Source organism: Chlorocebus sabaeus, chromosome 9 (genome assembly GCF_047675955.1).
Source record: "Chlorocebus sabaeus isolate Y175 chromosome 9, mChlSab1.0.hap1, whole genome shotgun sequence".
Lineage (NCBI taxonomy): Eukaryota > Metazoa > Chordata > Mammalia > Primates > Cercopithecidae > Chlorocebus > Chlorocebus sabaeus.
In genome coordinates this window covers 26,422,657-26,445,001 of record NC_132912.1, presented here as the reverse complement: position 1 = coordinate 26,445,001, position 22,345 = coordinate 26,422,657, and the positions used below count along the sequence as shown (strand labels likewise).

At 41.1% G+C, this 22,345-nt stretch overlaps 1 protein-coding gene across 3 annotated transcripts in view; it reads right to left on the bottom strand.

Annotated features, from left to right (window-relative positions):
- The window catches only part of APBB1IP (amyloid beta A4 precursor protein-binding family B member 1-interacting protein), a 175,869-nt gene extending 154,531 nt beyond the window's left edge, over window positions 1–21,338 (bottom strand). Inside the window, exons 1-2 of one of the 3 annotated variants that reach the window (XM_073018807.1) lie at window positions 21,126–21,338; window positions 20,731–20,932 (exon numbers count right to left, since the gene is read on the bottom strand). The gene's annotated coding sequence lies outside the window, so the exon portion shown is untranslated. The remainder of the gene's footprint in view (window positions 1–20,730; window positions 20,933–21,125) is intronic. The other 2 variants (XM_073018808.1, XM_037983402.2) reach the window with 2 other exon arrangements.
- Between the last annotated feature and the right edge of the window lie 1,007 nt (window positions 21,339–22,345).

Sequence of the window (22,345 nt, the reverse complement as noted above, 5' to 3'; positions counted from 1 at the left end):
CTTCCTTCCTTCCTTCCTTCCTTCCTTCCTTCCTTCCTTCCTTCCTTCCTTCCTTCCTTCCTTCTTTCCCTTTCTCTTTCTTTCTTTTCTTTCTTTCCCTCTCTCTCTCTCTCTCTTTCTTTCTTTCTTTTCAGAGTCTTGCTCAGTCACCCAGGCTGGAGTGCAACAGCAAGATCTCGGCTCACTGCAACCTCCACCTCCTAGGTTCAAGTGACTTTCCCGCCTCAGCCTTCCAAGTAGCTGGGACTAAAGGTACCTGCCACCACGCCCGGCTAATTTTTGTGTTTTCAATAGAGATGGGGTTTCACCATGCTGGTCCGACTAGTCTCAAACTCCTGACCTCAGGTGATCTGCCCGCCTTGGCCTCCCAAAGTGCAGGGATTACAGGCATGAGACATCACACCCAGTTTCAGTAATACTTTCAAGAAATCATTCATTAAGTCCTTGCACTTTCGGTTCCATACATCTTCTCTGCTGTCCAAGGGGGCTGTCTTGACAAAGGTATTAGTCAGGTCGTAAAAATACCCAAATTTCATAAATGCCAAAAAAGACCCAGCTTTAAGCGATTTCTGAAGAAATGGTGGCAACAAGTTTACCCTTTCAGAGCAAATAATTTAGTCACTGTAGCTATGATCCAGATTATCTTTGGGATAAATCTTCCCTGATCTTTGTTTGGTATTATACTTATTCCTGTTATCTAATCTCTGTAGATATTGCTTCAGAGGGAAGCATAAAACTCTTACTTATCTGTGTCTTCATCTCTCTCCTCATTTTTAAGCCCTGCAATTATACTTTGCATTGCACATAGAGCGTTCCCACCAGGCAGCCCTACCAGTGGTTTAAATGCAACATGGCCCCAATCCAGCCTCCTCTACAGCCTGTTCCCAGGTCCCCTGGCTTGCCAGTATAGGTTTTGGTATAGGGAGATCCAAGCCAGATGTTATCTTGGGAATTGGGGACAAAGTCAGCACAGAGAAGCCCTGGATGAAAATCAGATCCTGGGTTTAGGAGTTGAACAGTGCAGTGAAGTGAGGCTGTGCCTGGATGTCTGGGCAAAGGACAGCAAAATCAAATGTGAGGCCAGGCACAGTGGCTGATGCCTGTAATCCTGGCACTTTGGAAGGCAGAGGCAGGAGGATCGCTTGAGGCCAAGAGTTCAAGACCAGCCTGGCAACAGAGTTAGACCCTGTCTCTTAAAAAAGAAAAATTCAAATGTGATAGTTACCAGAAATTGGGGAACTGAAAAAGAAGTGTACATTAGCATTTGAAAAAGCAGACCAGAGAAAGGAAAGAAGAGCCTCGGAGAAGAAGCACCGGTGGGCTGACTCGATGGCTGTGAACATCTGCAATGACCAAGCACAGCCTACCCCCTGTGCTGCAAGTCTCTAAAAGGAGCCACTTGGACACAAGAACTCCTCTTCCCAGATAGTATCCCTCTCTTGCTAAAAAAACAAACACCCAAAAAGCCAGCCTACATTTATCTTGACCTATAGCCTGATGACCTTCACTAAGCCAGTGTTCTCAGAAGCATCACCTATTCTGGAAGTCCCACATGTGATCACTTTGTCGGGTCAGTTTAGCCTTCCTAATGCCCTTGAACTTGTCCCACTCTTTCCCCAGCTACCACCCTAGTACAGGTCTTCCACATCTTATCAGGATTCTGCCCCCGGCTTACTTTTCATCTTCCTATCTCCAATTTCTCCTTCTTTTCTTTTCTTTTTTATTTTTCATATGCCTACACAGGCTCAAACAGTCTCTACTTTTTTTCTTAGACAGGTCTTTCTCTGTCACCCAGGCTGCAGTGCAGTGGCATGATCACAGCTCACCGCAGTCTCAACCTTCTGGACACAGCCATCCTCCCACCTCAGCCTCCTGAGTAGCTGGGACTACAAGGCTCACCACAGTCTCTCCTTAAATCAGCTTCTATAATGCCACTAGGGTTTTCTTCTTAAAACCCAGTTCTGTCATATTCTTTCAAGTAGTAAAACTTTTCAGTAGCTCACTGTCCGTGGGATTTAATATAAACTCCATAAGGTGGCTTTTAAATTTTTCCATAGTCCAACCCGCATCAACCTCTCCAACCTCATCTTTCAGACATCCATCCTGTTCTCTCCTAAAACCTACTCCGCTGCTATCACTGCTATTTTCCCTATAATTCCCAGGCATACCAAAGGCTTTTACTTAATGTACTGACCTCAGAGCACAAATTGTACCAAATGCATCCTTCCATTTTCCCATGGATAGAGCAGCTCCTTGAATGCAGGTGAAATGAAACAATCCACCTATTTAAAGTGTATAATTCAATGGTTTCGGCATATTCACAGGGTTGTGCAACTATCACCACAATCTAATTTTAGAACATTTTCTTCTCCCGTAAAAGAAACCCCGTATCCATTCACTCCTCCCCTCCCCATTCCTAAGCAACCATTATTCTACTTTCTCTCTCTATAAAGCTGCCTATTCTGGACATTTCCTATCAATGGGATGATACATTAATGAGGTCTTTCGTGTCTGACTTCTTTCACTTAACATCATGTGTTCAAAGTTCAATCCAAACTGTAATATGTGCTGACATTTCATTTCTTTTTATTAGTTGATGGACATTTGGGTTGTTTCCAATTTTTCAGCTAATACAAATTATGCTGCTATGAACACTTGTGTGCACACTTTTGTGTGGATGGATGTTTCAATTTCTCTTGGCACTCCTAAGAGTGCAACTGCTGGGGCATATGGTAACTCTGTAAGTATTTAACTTTTGAAGAACTGACACATTGTTTTACAAAGCTATGGCCTATTTTACATTCCACCAGCAGTCTATGAAGGTTCCAGTTTCTCCACATCCTCATCAATACCCATTCTTGCCTCTCTTTTTTATTACAACCATGCTAATGGGCGTGAAGTGGTATCTCTCTGTGGTTTTGACTGGCATTTCCTTTATGCCTAATGATGTGGAGCATCTCTTTATGGGCTTATTGGTCACGTCGATATCTTCTTTGGAGAAATGTTGGCTCAGATTTTTTTCCCAGTTATAAATAGATTATATGTCTTTTTAAAATATTATGTTGCAAGAGTTATTTAAATATTCTGGATACCAGCTCTTGTCAGATATATGATTTCAAATGGTTTTTTCCCATTTTGTATATTGTCTTTATACTTTCTTGATGGCATTGTTTGTAGCACAAAAGTTTTAAGTTTGAATGTAGTCCAATTTATTTTGCATTTGGTGTTCTATCTAAGAAAACATTGCTAGATCAAGTTCATGAAGATCTACTCATATATCTTCTTCTAAGGGTTTTATAATTTTAATAATTTTAGCTGTTACATTCAGGTCTATGATCCATTTTGGGTTAGGTTTTTGTGTAGGATGTGAGTTATTTTTAAACAAATACTACCTAGAGGAGAGGGCTTTTGTTTTTAATACCTAAAGGGAGGGAAAAAAGCTTTCTCTTTCTGTGGTTTGATAACGAACAGTCTCTGCCATTTGATAAACAATACTTACTGAGTCATTTGTGCAAACGTTTGTATGTCTCCATGATAAAATACAAAGAGATTATAGTAAGTATGATAGTACTACAACCCAAGACCAATTCAAATGAATTTAGAGCCATTTTACGATTGCTCCTTCAAAGAAATAGACTCTGGTAAACCTGGTTTGGATTGAGTCCATCCATAGAAAGATTATTCATTAATCTGGCATGGAATCTTTGCCTGAAATATACAGAAGCCAAAAAAAAAAAAAAAAAAAGAAATCCACCAAAACTCTAAACAGCTAAATCAGCAGAGATAGTGTAAAATTCAACTTCGGGAAGTGTCTGCATTTCATATGTGTTTTGCATGACAGTAACCATGTAACTTTACTCAGTTAATGTGAGCATCCCCAAAGACGTTTTTCTTCTTTTTTTTTTTTTTCGCTCTGTCGCCCAGGCTGGAGTGCAGTGACGCGATCTCAACTCACTGCTACCTCTGCCTCCCGGGTTCAAGCAATTCTCCCGCCTCAGCCTCCCAAGTAGCTGGGATTACAAGCGCCCACCAACATAGCTGGCTAATTTTTTTTTGTATTTTAGTAGAGACAGGGCTTCACCATGTTGGCCAGGCTGGTCTGAAACTCCTGACCTCGTGATCCGCCTCCCTCAGCCTCCCAAAGTGCTGGGATTACAGGCGTGAGCCACCGCGCCTGGCCCTGACTTTTTTCTTCTTAATGATAAACTAACAGTACTTAACTCCATGGCCCATATTTATATTTAAATTAGCCGAGCAATATCATATACTGTTTTTGAGGGCATCTCTCTCATTTGCCTCTTGGCAAAAAATCGGAACTACTCAACACCATTTAGCATCCTGTCCCATCCATTTCCTGAGCAGCCAGAATAAAGTCCCGCCTCAGAGACAGCCTCTGAGCAGAGACAGCTGTCAAAAATGAAATCGCTCCCTCTTTGCTTCATCATGTGTTGTCAGATTGTGGAGAGCCATTCAAAGCCCTCCCGATTTCTCCGCATCCTAATCAATATTTTATTACTGTCTCTCTTTTGGATTATAGCCATGCTAATGGGTGTGAGGTGGTATCTCACTCTGCTTGTTTTTAATTTTTAATTTTGGTGGGTACATAGGTGTATATATGTATGGGATACATGAGATGTTTTGGTACAGGCATGCAATGCATAATAATCACATCATGGAGAATGGGGTATCCATCCCCTCCAGCATTTATCCTTTGTGTTACAAACAATCCAATTATACTCTTTGAGTTATTTTTAAATGTACAATTAAATTATTATTGACTATAGTCACGTTGTTGTGCTAGCAAATACTAGGTCTTACTCATTCTTTCTGGTTTTTTTAGACCCATTAACTACCCCATATCTCCCCCAACCCAACTACCCTTCCCAGCCTCTGGTAACCATCCTTCTACTCTCTATCTCCAGGAGTTCAATTGTTTTTATTTTTTTATTTTTTATTTTTTTGAGAGAGTCTCACTCTGTCGTCCAGGCTGGAGTGCAGTGGCACAATCTCAGCTCCTTGTCCCATCAGGTTCCTGAGCAGCCGGAATAAAGTCCTGCGATCCTGTGACCTCTGGCTCCCCGGTTCAAGCGATTCTCCTGCCTCAGCCTCCCAAGTAGCTGGGATTACAGGCGCCCACCACCACGCCCAGCTAATTTTTATATTTTTAGTAGAGATGGGCTTTTGCCAGGCTGGTCTTGAATTCCTGACCTCAAGTGGTTCAACTGCCTCGGCCTCCCAAAGTGCTGGTATTACAGGCATCAGCCACTGCACTGGGCCTGTTTCTATGTTTAGATCCCATAAATAAGTGAGAACATGCCGTGTTTGCCATTCTGCACCTGGATTTTTTGACTTACAATGATCTCCAGTTCCATCCATGTGGCAAATGACAAGATAACATTCTTTTTTCATGGCTGAATAGTACTCCATTGTGTATAGGTACCACATTTTCTTTACCCATTCACCTGTTGATGGAATTTGGGTTGTTTCCAAATCTTGCGAACAGTGCTGCAACAAATACAGGAGTGGAGATATCTCTTCGATACGCTGATTTCCTTCCTTTTGGATATATACCCAGCAGTGGGATTGCTGGATCATATTGTAGATCTATTTTTAGTTTTTCAAGGAAACTTCAAATTGTTCTCCATGGTGGTTGTATTCATTGTGGTATTGATTAGCATTTCCTTTATGACTAATGATGTTGAGCATTTTTTTCCCTGTGCTTATTGGTCAGTATCCACCAGGGGCAACCGTCCCTTGAGGCCTTTTTCAGGAGAGCTAGAGTCTGTGCTATAGCCCAGAGGAACACTAGTGGTTTCCATGGCCAGGTCCGTAGGATATCTGAGCATTCTAGGTCCAAAGGGTACAAACACCAAGTCTGGCAAGTCCACATCATCAGAGAAAGGCAAGCAGGAGATGAAGGAGTGGATGGAGGAGGAAGGCCAGTGCTTCTAGTCGAGGAGCAGGGACCTGGCAGGAAAGCCCTGTCCCACCCTCACTGTCAACGGTGTATGCAGGCTGTCCTCATGTCTCCCAGCTCAGAGCAAGTATCTCATAGGATGGGCTCACCCACAATCCATGCCCAGCGCACCACTCCAAGTTCAACTCCATCTTCTCCTCATTAAACCTTGGCTTATAGTGAAGAGTTTATTTCTCCTCCTTTAAACACACCATGGTCATTACCTCTGTGCTATTTCTCCACTCAGATAAGTCCTACCCACTACACAAAGCCAACTCAAGACCCACAGCTCCGTTCTGGCAGTGTCAGAATCATGACTTTGACAGTTCATGACCTGCTTTATGACTTGTTTATCAATCTACAGACATTTTTAAATCTCTTCAGCTACATTACAGGAGCAATAGTTATACCTCAACTCTCTTAGTACTGGCACAGCACCACCACTGGCACTTAAAATGAAATATATGCTAGCTCATATTAATACGTAATCAGCACCTACTTTAAAATAAGAATAGTAGGAGCTACACTCAGAAACAGAAAATCAAATACTGCATGTTCACACTTATAATTGGAAGCTAAACAATGAGTACACATGGCCATACGGAGTGGAAAAATAGACATTGGAGGCTACAAAATATGGAAGGTTGAAAAATTACCGACTGGGTACAATGTTCACTATTTAGGTGACGGGTTCACTAAAAGCCTAGACTGCACCAGTATGAAATATATGCATGTAAGGAATCTACACTCGTACCTCCTAAATATGTAAAAATTTAAAAAGAATAGTAGGAGTTATAAATATGGAACAACTACTACAAGTCAGACATCTATAGTATCTCATTTAATTCTCAAAACAATTCTATGAGACAGTGGCATGATTTCAATTTTACAGGTTATGAAAATCAGGCCTAGAGAAATTGGATAATTAGATAACTACATTGTCTTCTGAACATCTGAATTGTGATTATTAAGAGCTGGCAATTGGTGGCTTCCTTGTTAATACGTTTGTGATGGTGTCTACATATCCACATGTAATATAATTTGCATGCCTGTCTTTCACATCACACAGTGAATTCAGGCATGGCATCTTGTATTTTCATTCAAGTATGTGACACACACCATGTACTTGTAAATATACTTAGCTGCTGGATGATCTTGAGCAAGTCATTTAACCTTTCTCTTGGCTTAGTTTCCTCGTCTGTACAATGAAAACAATTCCTACCTTAGATAATCGTGCAAGACTGGAACACTTTTTAAAGGTCTTACTGGTTTTTAGGGAAGGAATAAATATACATTTTTTTCCTCTAAGAATATATGATTGATATAATCAATCAAACCTTAAAATTACTGATTATTGAAAAAATGTCTGTCACTGAAATGGGTCATTGGTAAATTTGATGTCTCCTACGTCTTCATGTATGCCACCATATACAGCACAAAAGGGCTTTTATTTATTTGTACATTTACATGTTCTAACCATCTTTAAAACCAGATAAATGCCTTGTTTTGAGAGGAAGTGTTGATAATTGAGATCTAATATACTGACTTCATTCAATGGTTTTAAGCCAAGTTATTGTTATTTATACTCTTACATAGGATGTCTCCATGTCTACTGCTTTTGAGGATTGACTGAAGAGCACCTTCATTCATGCACGATCCTGTCTTCATGCATATAGTCTTAAAACATTAGAACTAGGAAAGTAAGCTCAGTTTAACTTAACCCAAGCATCTCATTTTATAATTGAGAAAACTTAGAGGTAGGGAAGATAAATGGCTTTCTTACAGTGTTTATTAGTTATTTATTCCACATCTCCTGAAAAAGAGCTTAAGGTAATTTACAGATATAAGACAAGAGAAGAAAAAATAGAATAGGATCTCAACAGTGGCGGAATTTGGCCATAGATGTGATTCTGGATGTACAAATGTGATTCTGGATGTCCAAATGGCAAAAGTAGAATGCAACCTTTCCATTCTACTTTCCAAGGTGCCTCTGAGTTACATCAGATCTTAAGTAAAGCACAGAGTTCCTCCTGAGGACTGAGAGAAATGCTTCAATCCACTAGTAATACATTCTTAATTAGGAAGCAACTCTAGGCCGGGCGCAGTGGCTCATGTCTGTAATCTCAGTACTTTGGGAAGCTGAGGCAAGAGGATTATTTGAGCCCAGGAATTTGAGACCAGCCTGGTCAACATAGTGAGAACCCACATCTGTCAAAAACTAAAGTAAAACAAAGGCAGCTCTAATGTGACTCCCAACCTGGTTTCTTTCCTTCATGCCTTCCATGTCACCTTAATTGCATATGATAAAGATTATTTAAAATAAAACACCCCTTTCATTTCTTACAATTTATCTTTCCTTAGAAATAATTACTGTCTCTCATTGTCCTGTATATTTTGCCAATCTATAATAATTAACACTTTTCACACAACTGCATCTCATTGCTTGAAATCTGAGTTCTAGGACGGGCGCGGTGGTTCACGCCTGTAATCCCAGCAGTTTGGGAGGACGAGGCGGGTGGATCACCTGAGATCAGGAGTTCAAGACCAGCCTGACCAATATAGTGATACTTCGTCTCTACTAAAAATACAAAAATTAATCAGCTGTGGTGGCACATGCCTGTAGACCCAGCTACTCGGGAGGCTGAGGCATAAGAATCGCTTGAACCCAAGGCAGAGGTTGCAGTGAGCTTAGATCGAGCCATTGCACTACAGCTTGGGAGACAAAGGGAGATTCAGTCTCAAAAAAATAAATAAATAAATACATAAATAAATAAAAAGGATCTGAGTTCTAGGAGGGCAGAGAGCAGGAAACAACTTTACATTTACTAGTTTTCCACAGCCATGGTGGAGTGTTCCACAAAGAGTAATTGTCCAAAACTGCTCAACAAAGAGAAGGAGAAGAATAAAGAAAAGAATAGAAATATTAGTGTATACTCTTATCATCTACCTACGGACTATTTGACTAAAATATGGTGGTTGGAAATTGTGTTTAATCTACAATGTTTCAGGCCCTTAAAGGCATGTGAATAACAAAGGCTTATTTCAAATGTCAAAATACAAGGAAGATAGATAAAGATAATACTTGAGTTGTTTTCAAGGGTAACTGCTAGGGGGGTTTTAATTTTGTTTTGTTCTAAATGTTTGAAACAAGATATTTGATTTTTGAGTGCATACTACAAGCCAGGCATTATTCTAAGTGCTTTGCATGTACAGACGCATTTAATGGCTGAGTATTTGAAAGGCTTCCAATAAATATAATGCCAATTCCAGTGCCCATATTTGATCCACTGCAAAACTGCCCAGAGTTTAACAAAACCTCCTTTGCCCTCTTATACCCTTCTCTGAGATGCTGTAAACCATTCTCCATATTTTTACTTTCTTTACTACCACTTCTGACAGGATGTTGCTGATACTCAAGCACTTTTTTTTTGTTTTAAGACAGGGTCTTGCTGTGTTGCCCAGGTTAGGGTATAGTGGCATGACCATGGCTCACTGCAGCTCGACTTCCTGGGCTCAACTGATCCTCCTGCTTCAGCCTCCCAAGTAGCTGGGACCACAGAAGAATGCCACCATGTCTGGCTTTTTTATTTTTTTTTGTAGAGACAGGGTCTCATTCTATTGCCCAAGCTGGTCTCCAACTCATGAGATCAAGGGATCCTGCTGCCTCAGTCTCCCAAAGGGTTGTGTTTACAGGCATAAACCACAGTGCCTGGCCTTCAAGCACCTTTGAGTGAGTTCTGATGAGAAAACTGGACAACTATATTGGAGAATATGGAATCACATCGGCAGTAATGATTTGATATCTGGAACACTTCTAGTCAATCAAGATGATATCCCATTGAAACAAATGCCAATATTTCTATTCAACTGGAATATAGAAAGAAACTAAAGATTCACACAGACACACACACACAAAACAAAACAACAGCTCCTGCTTCATAGGGATGAGGTAGTTAGTGCCTGCAATGTACTCATTATAATGTCTGGTGCGTATTAGTATCAGCTATTATTTCTATCATCATCATCATCATCATCATCATTTTTATTATTGTGTTTTCCCTCTAAAACCAGCAGTGGAAAAAAAGTGTCAATCATTTATTCTCTCTCTCTCTTTCACACACACAGATATATACACACACAAACATAAACACACACCCAAGTCCACAAGGGGACGGTTACTTCTGTCTGTTGCATTTTCATGCACCTGGAGACTGAGTTAAACTGACATTTTTTTTTTTTTTTTGTAGGTCAGGCACACTTTTAAAAGACCAAGCCACTGGAAGGACATCTGTAAGTATAGTTTCTAGAACAGGGATTCGTAACCATTCTTAACAAGGAAAGAACTGCACTGGAATCTCCTCGAGTCTTTTTTGAGTCATATCTTAGGCATCTCCAATCCATTTTCCAAATCTTAGCACTACCGCCCTCCCCTGAAAGGGAGGCATAATTTTGGAGCTGAGCACCGCCACAAAGTGAGTGGCTGTCGATGAGAGTGTGTTATGCTTGTGAAGTAGCAGGTGGAAGCAAAAAAAAGAAAACAGAAGGGTTGACCACCACGGTTGCCTAGGGCAACAGATCACATTTTGCCGGATGTGGGTTTAGGGCATCCTGCTTCGCCATTTGTTTCCAGTTCTTTTTCAGTCCTTCTTACTTTTAGGCAGAATCCATAATATATAAGGTGGTGGCGAGTTGGGGGAGAAAGAGGATAAAAAGGAAAGCAAGCAAATGACTATTCGAGGTTGTTTTTGTTACCAGAGGGCAAATAATGCATTCTGGGTGTAGGTTTAAAGATGAATTAAAATCAGATTGTAGGGACAGGCCCCAAACTAATTGCAAATGTTGTTTACTTCCTTTACCCTAGAAAATTCTGAATACTTTAGCATTCACCTAATATTCTCCTTTCAGTGGCATAGTCAACACATAGTATAGGATGCAATACTTGTGAATTTATCTCAATCTATGCTGTCCGATTCTGCCACTAGCCACATGAGGCCATTTAGCACTTTAATTGTGGCTAGTCTGAAATGAGATGTGCTGTAAGTGTGAAAACACACTGGATTTGCAAGACTTAGTAATAAAAAATGGAATAAAATAGCTCATTAATAATTTTACTATTACTGGCAAGATGTCTGTAATCCCAGTGCTTTGGGAGGCTGAAGTGGGAGGATCACTTGAGGCCAGAAATTTGAGACCAGCCTGGGCAACATGGTGAGACCTTCATCTCTACAAAAATTAAAAAAAATAATAATCTTACTATTACTTTAATGTAATATAATTTGAAGTATATCAAAATTAAGATATTATTTTTAAAATTTTTAGTAAAAATTTATGTCACTTGATTTTTACTCTTAAGTCTAATTTCAAACATATTAAATTTAATATAACTTCAAACAATCCACTTTTTAATAATTTATTTTATTAAAATATCCAAAAATAACCATTTGATCCACAGTGCTATTATCATTTTTGGATATATCATTTAATAAAATAAGTGATTAAAATTAACATCACAATTGGGCACAGTGGCTCACATTTATAATCCCAGCTCTTTGGGAGGCCAAGGTGGAAGGATCGCTTGAGCCCAAGAGTCCAAGACCAGCCAGGGCAACATAGTGCCTGGTTTCTCAAAAAAATTGAAAAATGAGATGGGAGTGGCTGTGATCATGTCACTGCGCTCTTACCTGGGTGACAGAGTGAGGCACTCCCTCAAAAAAAAGAATGTCATGGTTCTTTTTACTGTTTCTAATGTGGCACCAAGGAAATTTAAAGTTTAACATGTAATTTCCATTGTATTTCTACTGGACAGCTCTGGTCCAGAGTGCTACAGTTCTGTTATTGCAAGTGCCTCCGTATTTGACTCAAATATGTTGGGTTGCGGGGACCATATCATGTGAATGTAATCTGAATATTACTCACTCTGTGTTACATTAGATTCTCACTGTTTCCTTTCCCACTGCATTTTATACTTCAGCACTGCTAAAGTGTTTTACAAATCTGGTGCCTGGTGTATCTTTCTTCTATTTGGCCACAAGGTATAGAAAGACATTTCTTTTCTTTTCTTTTCTTTTCTTTTCTTTTCTTTTTTTTTTGAGACACAATCTCACTCTGTCACCCAGGCTGGAGTGCACTGGCACGACCTCGGCTCACTGCAAGCTCCACTTCCCGGGTTCACGCCATTCTCCTGCCTCAGCCTCCCGAGTAGCTGGGACTACAGGTGCCCGCCACCACGCCCAGCTAATTTTTTTGTGTTTTTTTAGTAGAGACAGGGTTTCACTGTATTAGCCAGGATGGTCTCAATCTCCTGACCTCATGATCTGTCCTCCTCGGCCTCCCAAAGTGCTGGGATTACAGGCATGAGCCACAACGCCTGGCCTAGAAAGGCATGTCTATACCTTTCTCCCTCAAAGCACCTCTGATCATCTCCACATAATATTTGCCCTATAATCACTGTCTGCACCATATCATGTCTGTATCGAACATTGCACATTCTGCACTGTCATGTATTTTTTTTAATATGCCTGTCCTTCTCACTAGACTGGAAGCTTCTTGAGAGTAGGGACTATCTATGTATCTATCTATCTACCTACATATCTATTGACAGGTCTACCTCTGTCACCCAAGCTGGAGTGCAGTGGCTGGATCATAGGTCACTGCAGCCTCAAACGGCTGGACTCAAGCAATCCTCCTACCTCAGCATCCCAAGTAGCTGGGACTATAGGTGTGAGCCACCACACTGGGAAGGGAGCCATATCTTACCCTATTTTAGTTACACATGCCCCCTACACCGGCGTGGGGTTGGCCATCAATAGACGTGTGGTGAAACTGGAAAAAGTTCCAATTCTATTACATTGAGCAGAGTCTGATTCAGTTGAAGTGTATGTTTCAGTACTGTGGCCCACTCTGTAAACCCGGTCTGGAGGAACAATGAGTACTGTTCATTTTAGCTTGGGCATTCTGCAGTGGTCTCATGGCCGTCTTTTCACCACACTGCACAGCACTTACCCACATTCATGGCCCAAGCAGCTTCAATTCTGTGTGTTGCTTACAACAGGGGAAATATAACGCCACAGAATGAGTAAACACATGAAGAAACAGTCTTGGTTTGCTAAGCCATACTGTTTATGAAATTTAATCAGAAGGAAGCCATTATCTTAAAAGGAAAACAATCCTGCATCCAAAACCTAATGAGTTCATTGCCCTACCTGTCACTTGTGAATGTTATGTGATCAGTAGAGATGCATGAGTTTATCAATGCTATAAAAACAGTGGCCTTAGGTAAATTTACTTATTCAGTAACCTAATTGTGATAATGCACTATAATATGATGTGAAATCACCTGAAAAAGATTTTGTGGGATTCCCCGCTTCTGCCCCCACATAACTAATTTGTTATTTTCTTTTTGAAATGAAATCCTAAAAACACACTTGAAAGACTGAACTTCTGCCCCATGGAAAACAGTCTACCAGGTGGTAATGAATAGCTTTTAGCAGCATTCTACTGAATATTACTATTTCATTATTACACTGGCTTGATAGCAGTTAATAACTAAGATAAATGAAATGTCAGCTATCTCGATCACTGGTTACTTCCTAACCACTTTCAGCTTTCCAAATATCTTAACAGTGTTATCCAACATTCTTCAACAGCTTCTAGAGAATTGTTAGCCCTGCTCTAACACTTGAATCCATTTGAAATCCAGCTGTGTAAGGGGGAAACATTCCTATCTTCCAAATCTGGTTTGGATTTTGAAAATATGAACATTTTAAACCTCCAGGCACAAAAAACTTCTTTGTGGGAAAGGTCTCTGTCCTCCCTTCTCCAGAATGTTGTTTTTAAACTGCACAGTCATGGAAGACTTGTATTGCATAATGTCTACATCACACATCAAGAATGTATGTGGTCAGGCATGGTGGCCTATGCCTGTAATCCCAGCCCTTTGGGAGGCTGATGCAGGAGGATCACTTGAGCCCAGGAGTTTGAGACCAGCCTGGGCAACATAGCAAGACCCCATCTCGGTTATAAACAATTTAAAAATTTTTATGGATGGGGCTTTTAAGTATTCATTTCTTGCTTTCCACTTCTCAAAAATAATTTCCATTGTTTTGATTATTATGGAGGTAGAACATTGCTGATTAGCCAACTATATTCTTATTTTACCTACCTAATAAAGATTTCTGGTCAACTCCTTCTCCAAGTTTTGAAAGAATAATTAAAGGTTTTAGGGTTGCAAAGACTTTGTTTTATATCCCCTTTTCTTTCTTTCCTTTCTTTCTTTCTTTCTTTCTTTCTTTCTTTCTTTCTTTCTTTCTTTCTTTCTTTCTTTCTTTTTCTTTCTTTCTTTCCTTCTCTCTTTCTCCCTTCCCTCCCTCCCTCCCTCCCCTCCCTCCCTCCCTCCCTCCCTCCCTCCCTCCCTCCCTCCCTCCCTCCCTCCCTCCCTCCCTCCCTCCCTCCCTTCCTTCCTTCCTTCCTTCCTTCCTTCCTTCCTTCCTTCCTTCCTTCCTTCCTTCTTTCCTTTTTCTTTTTGGACAGAGTCTAACTCTGTCACCAGGCTGCAGTGCAGTGGTATGATCTTGGCTCACTGAAATCTCCACCTCCTGGCTTCAAGCAATTCTCCTGCCTCAGCCTCCCGAGTAGCTGGGACTATAGGCGTGCACCACCACATCCAGCTCATTTTTGTATTTTTAGTAGAGATGAGGTTTCACCATGTTGGCCAGGATGGTCTTGATCTCTTGATCTCATGATCCGCCCACCTCAGCCTCCCAAAGTGTTGGGATTACAGGCCTGAGCCACCGCACAGCCTATGTCCCATTTCTTAAACTGTGTAGCCTTGGGCAAATTTCCTGAACTCCCTTAACTGCCATTTCGAATTTGCAAAATAGGAGCAAAAACAGTATCTTCCCAAATAGTTACCCTGCTCTTAGCCTTATATATAATAAGCACATCAGTATTCCCAATCGATACTTCATATCTACATCCAAAATTAAACTTCTAATCATCTCCCCTCCAACTTGCCCACTTTAGTTGATGACAATTTCATCCTTCCACTTGTTTAGGCCACAGACTTCGAAGTCATCCTTGACTCCACTTTCTCAAACCCCCCACATTCCTTCTGTTGGGAAATCTTGTTGGCTCTACCTTCAAAATATATGCAGAATCCAACGCTTTGTCATGGGTTCCTTGCTTTCACCTCTGCTCCCCCAGGTTTATTCTCGAGCAGTCAGAGTGAGCCTTAAGTCAGATCATGTTCTTCGCCTTCTCAGAATCCTGCAATGGCCCCTCCATTTCACTCGGTGTGAAAGTCAAAGTTTTATAATGGCCTCTGGAACCCCACATGATCTGCTATCTCCCTGCCTTTCTCATAATTGTCCAACCACATCTGTTTCTCTTTCCCTTCCTTATTTACCTCTAACTACGTGGACCTTCTTGTTGCTTCTCAAATCACCATATATGCCCTGCCCTACAGCCTTGACTGTTCCCTGTGCTTGGAACACTGTTCCCCCAGATAGCCACTTGGTTAACTCCATTGTCTCCTACAAACCTTTGCTGAAATCCTCTCAATGAGGCCCAGCCTGACCACTTATTTCATATTGCAACTTCACCTTGCTTTTCATTTACTAATACCTATATTATTTACTTATTTATTATGCTTATTGATTAGCATCTGTATCTGCCCACCAGAATACAAACTCCATAAATGCAGACATCTTTGTCTCTTGTTCACTGACATTCCTTGCATCTATCATAGTGCTTAGCAAACATTTTTGACTGAAAATGACTGAATCGTATTTAAACTGGAGATCTGGTCGGGCACAGTGGCTCATGTCTGCAATCCCAAGACTTTGAGAGCCCAAGTTGGAAGGATCACTTGAGCCCAGGAGGTCGAGACCAGCCTGGGCAACAAAATGAGACCCTGTCTCTATAAAGAACTTTTTAAAATTAGCTGGGTATGGTGACACGCACCTGCAATCCCAGCTACCTGAGGGGCTGAGGCAGGAGGATTGCTTGAGCCCAGGAGGTTAAGGTGCAGTGAGCCTTAATCATGCCGCTGCACTCTAGCCTAGACCCTGTCTCAAAAATGAATGAATGAGTGAATAAATAAGTAAATAAATAGTGGCGATCACTTCCTAGGTTATATATATATATATATTTTTTTGCCTCTTTTATTTATTTTCCTCATATAAGTTACTTTTTTTTTTGGACATGGAGTTTCACTCTTGTTGCCCCAGCTGGAGTGCAATGGCACAATCTCGGCTCACTACAGTCTCCGCCTCCCGGGTTCAAGCGATTCTCCTGCGTCAGCCTCCTGAGTGGCTGGGATTACAGGCATGTACCACCACACCCGGCTAATTTTTTGTAGTTTGAGTAGAGACAGGGTTTCACCACATTGGTCAGGCTGGTCTTGAACTCCTGACCTCAAGTGATCCTCCTGCCTCAGCCTCCCAAAGTGCTGGGGTTACAGGTGTGAGCCACTGTACCCAGCCACATATTCTTTATTCCACTTAAAAATCACAGTTATTTACTGATGATTCTTGGTCACTTTATCAATGTCTAAGGTAGCACAATTTCTGTGGTACTTACTATTAACTATTTCTAATACATGTTGTTTTTATGCTATTCAATTAAAGTAAGCTGTCTTTACTGAACAGCACACACTACTTGTGACCACCCAGAGTCGCTGGGGAACCTGATTCCAGTCTACCATGCCAGTGTTCATTAATCCCCAGTTTGACACCATTCTTTACAAATGTATGTACAGGCTTCCTACAAGCTTTGTAAAAATTAGCACATTCAGAAGAATGATCACCTCTGGCTGAGAAATGGGGAAATATTATTGGAAGGAGACCAGGAAATGCCTTGGTAAATATTCTACTTCTTAAGCTGGGTGATAGGTACCTAGATGTTGGCTTTATTATTATTTGCTATGATTTATAGATATACATTATCTTTTGTAGATATGAAACATTTCATAATAAAACATGAAGGAAGAAATGAATCTAGTCATGATTCACTTGCTCTAATATCATTTTTTATTTCTCTCCAGTTTGATGTGATGTAGCTGTCTGGATGCAAACCTTCCAGTCAGTTTGCGGAAACACAATTGCTGGGTGATGTAGCGTGTATCCCCCATCCCAGCCCACAACCATCTCACTGATGAGTCTATGACATGAGACTAAATAAAAAAGATCCCCAACAGAATCAGAAAAAAATATTAAATTCACTGCTTTGTTGATTTAATCCACCTAGCCGGCTGTCACATGGGATTAGAATAAAATAAACACAAAAATGAAAACACACGATTGCTAACAAAGCAGATTCTTTTTTCAAGACACATGTAAAGATAATAACTTCAAAGTTGATTATAATGTCTTGTCTTCCCAAGAATAACAAGACAAGTTCTTTACTTGGTTTCCTTCTATTCATTCTTCTCCCCTGACCCTGGTTGGGGGAGACCAGGGACCCTGATATGTAGTCCCACAGCACTCAACTCTGGTTCCACACGGAATTCTACATGTCCTCTTACATCTAGTTACATCTCCTCTTCCAGACTATAAACTCATTGTGGAAAGGCCCCAGGTTTTTTCATGGGTGCTACTATCAGATGGCCCAGTTCAAACAACAGCTCTGTTTCTTACTTCCTGCGTAAGTTTCTTACCCTTTCTGTGCTTTCATCTTGATATGACGATTAACAAGATGACACATCTAAATTAGTTAGTACAGGGCCTGGTAGCATTTATAAGTAAACATTATAATAATTATTATTTACTATTACTATATGATGACCAAAGAGAAAACTGAGTTGACAGAGAAGAAAGAAAATAACTCTTATGTTTCTTAATTATTCAAGTTCATGGTCAATGCTTAGGAAATGTTTGAAAACTGAGTCATGGAATCAAGCTCCAGAATATGTGGGATAATAAGAATGCTACCTCTCTGCTTGCTCATGCCTGAGGTTTGGGACCAGTGGAGCCAATGGGATCTCAGGGGCTTGTGACGTTTCCATGGTACCACTCAGTGAAATTAATATATTTTGCATATTTAGTCAAAATCTTCAGAGTCCTCATTTTGGAGTCACAAACTGGCTAGGAAATGATGATGCAGTGGTGGCAGGTCACATCTTCTAGTCCCCCAAAGCTGTCCTCAGGGTCTGCCCTTCCACGCTGCAGGTACAATCTAGTCTCTTTAATTGGGTATACATGTAAAGGTATTCCTTCATGTGGCTAGTTCTCTCTTTTCAAGAGAAATCTAATGATTACTGTTCCGGATATCTAGCAGTTTTCTCTAAAAGTCATGTTTCTCACGATAATTAAAAGTGTAATACATATTAAAAAATCCCCATGCAACCAGTGTAGAAACCTTACACCTTAAAATCTGGCATTTATTATGTACACAAATTTATAATAAATGCTTAAGCTTTAAGTGACTTGCCTCTTAGATGACATCAGTGACATAAAACACACACATACATTTTCATACTGAGAAAATACCAGTCGTGTTAATAAAAATTGTTGTATTTTGAGGTGAGAATTCCTAAGATCACTCTAGTCCCCATAAAATAAACTCATGAGGTCCTATAAAATTGTAATGATTGTGGTTCAATAGGCTATGGCAGGAAGACAATTTATTATAAGATTTGTGGACTCACTAAAATGTTTTAGGCATAAAAATAATTAAAATAAAATTGAAGAGAATTAGAAGTAAATGAAAATAATAATGCTCTTTGAAAGTAAGATGGCTTAAAGAAAATTCAAAGTGGCATATCAAACAGACATTTATGGCAATGAACTTTAGAAGTAGCTCATTCTAATATTAATATGGAACTATTTAAAACTTTCATTGATGAGTGAAAAAGGGCAAATCAATAATGGGTAACTGGAGAACATTCTTAGGATCTAAAAATACAAAAAATGTAATAAATACTATAAAACCTAGTAAGTATTGTGTTTAAGATTTAAAGTAATGCCATAAAGTAATTCTTATTACAAAGTTATATTTCTTGAGAAATGGCAATTGAAGGATTTCAAAATATTATATTGACCTGTTCAAGTTTGGGCTCTTTCTTATCTCAGTTTTCAAATAAGATGAAAGTTTGCCTTTTTATCTATAGGCCAGATATTGACTGTGCTTTTACAGGAACTTCTCAGAAACAAAAGACCTCAAAGATGTTGATATTTCAGAATGTAAGAAAATCTGTTATCACGATTATGATTATGTTCTCCATTTTAAAAAAATTCATGATCAGCAATTCTAATGTTGCCAGTATTCTAGTTGGGACCAGTTCAAAGAATTATAGCAACTCCTCAATTGCTGTTTTAAGGACAGACATAATGTAGTCCAATCATCTCACTTTACTGATGTTATCTGAAGTCCAGGGAGAAGTCAAGCAAGTTAATCAAGATAATCCTTATCTAGTTGGGGCAGATATAAGAGCCAGAACCCAAGTCTCCCAAGTGCTAAGAAAAGACACAAATATTAGTAATTATTAATCGTTCAGGAATTAATAGTTTAAGTAATTATTAAGAGTTTAAGGACACACATTATTAATAGTTTAAGGATGAAGTTAAACTTCTTAGACCTTTCACAACACACGTTGAGCAGACAGGAAATACCACTAGAAGACGTTACAAAGTATTTCTCAGCAGATCCTTGCTAATCTCGCCAACCAGCATCATCGTCCTGGCCCATGTGCCATCCATTATTCCAGTGAGGCCAGAGGGAAAATCGCTGCTCTAGGTTTATGAAAAACGACAAACTTTTCTTTTCTGAAATTTCTGTCTGGACACCCAGATTTTAAAAAGAATAGTAGCTAGTACCAGCACCTTTGTTTAAACCACGTTATGCCCCCAGAAAAAAACATCTAGAGGCGTAATAAACTCACGGGCCTTTTTCTTCCGTTACTTTCCTCTAGTACTCCGTCTCGTTAAGGATCACATTAAAATTTCTTTTTGTACCGCTATGCCCTGAGTGGCTCTAGGAAACACATTTCACGTTCCACAGAGGTATGAATGCTAAGAAATATCTTCCTGGAAGGAAAGTAAGAAGTACACCGGGCTAGGTCTTTGGCGGAACACTTGCGCAGAGATTCTTGGAGCCATTAGGACACCCTAGTTAGTTTCCTTCATTCTATTAAAGGCCCTTTGAATATCCATTTCAAGTCAAATTACGAAACTTGTGCCTTGTGTCCAAATCTACCTTTATGGTATCTTAAAATGAAAATGAGAATAATTCAGGGGAAAACGTTGTTTTTAAAAAGAAGAAAAGAGTTGTCCAAAAGTTTTAGAGGAAGGAAACTCTCTAAAATGCATCAGACGGCGAGCCACACTCAAATTCTCACACGGCTGGCATTTAATCTACGGTGCCCGAAAAGGCCCCTCAAGAATCCCTCCAGATTCGGGTAGATTAGGGCTCCTGGACCTGCTGACCTGCTGACCTGCTGGAAGTGCAAGGGCTCATAGCAGTTCCCCGTTTGACCTTGCAGCAATTTCCTGGGCAGGAAATCTGTCAAATCTGATGCAATAGCTCGGGAAAAGGCAAGCCCGAACCCCAAAACCCCACACCCCGACCCTCGCGAGCCGAGTCCAGTGTGGAGACCAGCGGAGGGGACCCTGGAGACCCGCTGTGCTCGAGGGCCACGCCGGGGGGCGCGCGTTCACGAGGCCAGAGCCTGGAGCAGCGCCCGGCATCGGACCCCATGGGCTTGACGAACGGGTTCCTTACAGCCCCGAGGGGCTCGTGCTGGCGCTCCCAGGGCTCCCGGGACCGGGAGCGCCACTTACCTCGACTGCTCTGCCGGGCGCGGCGGGGCGCGGGAAGGCGGCGGGACTCTGGCGGGGAAAGCGACGCGCGATGCAGACGGCCGCACCCGGGCTCCAGGTCGCTACCCCGGGGAGGAAGTGCTGTCAGCCCTGCCCTTCCCACGCAGCGCGCAGACGTGTGGCGCTATCCGAGCTGCTTTGCTCCGAGGTGCAAGGAGGGCCCCTGGTTAGAGACAGTGGGACAGACAAGCATACGCGTAAAGGACTCCGAGTTAGGGGCTGCTTTCTCCAACTCTTCGAGTCTGCGCCTGATTTTCTATCCCCCAGCCCACCCCTACTACGCAACAACTTTGAAGGGATTTTTTTTTTTAAAATTCTGGGAAACGTTGCGCCTTCCTTTCTCATCCCTCCCCTACCTGAGCCGCGCGCGCCCTTCTCTCAGGAGCGTCTCCTGGCGAATGGACCCATTTTGCAGCCTAGAGGCAAGAGGGACTAAGGCACTTGGGGCCAAGTGATGGTTCCACCAAAGACTGAGAGGCCGATTTATGTTGCAACGGTCTGCCTAAGTGTTTACTTCAGCACTTTCTGGGCTTCCTCTTTTGGGCCGATTGTGCAAGGCTTCCCGGCCGCCTGCAGCCCGCCCTCAGGGGACGCGGTGCAGGGCTAGACTGGCAACACGCGCTTCCGGGCCCGGAGTTCAGCTGTCTCTCGGGTGGGAGTGGAGGAAGGGCGCACTGGGCAGGGGCCCTTTCTCAGCCATCAGGTTGGTAACCTCACCCTCCTCCGTCCTCCCCACGTTTAAACACTCTCAGTTGGCGGGCCGGGGTATAGAGGAATGGCACTATCATGCATTCCTCATAGAAATCCAAAATGGTCTGAACCTCGTGGAAGAGAATTGAGCAGTATCTATTTAACTTATGTATGGATTCGCCTTTTGACGCCGTCATCCCACTTCCAAGAGTGTAAAAACGAAGATCTGCTGATGAAAATAAGTAATGCACACGGCACAGGGCACTCATGGACTCACTATTTGCAATAGCAAAGGACTGGCTGGAAATAGCACCTGTCAGTTGGGAGTGGAGTTTCCTGAGAGAAAGTTGCTGGAGAGATCTGAAAATACGGAAGTCAAAATCAGTTATGATTTGTAAATGCGGTTGAATAACCCTCCTCTTCTCCTTTGCAGCTGTGTCTTCAAAGGCTTATATGTCGGGGAAGGTGGTGGAGATATAAAGAAAGAAATTAGACGCATGTGTTAATTAGGCAATTTCAAATAGTTCTGTCATTTATTTAATGAGAAACTATTTCCTAAGCACCTACACTTCTAAGAACAATGAAAATAGAGGGAACAATTTCTGCTCTCATGCATGGTGCGTTCTATTTGGTAGAAAGCAGACAATAAACAAATTAATATTTAACATGTCAAGGAATGTAAGTGTTTTTGAGGAAAGTTAAAAGCTGAGGGACAGAGAGTGATGGGCATGGTGATGGAGTGGCTATATTAGGGTAAATAAACGATAAATAAATAAATAGAATATATAATTTCTCTTATGATTTTCTTGATAAGTTTCTTTTCTCTAGCTTTCTTTATTGTAAAAATACAGTATTTATTTAAATACATATAATATGTGTTAATTGA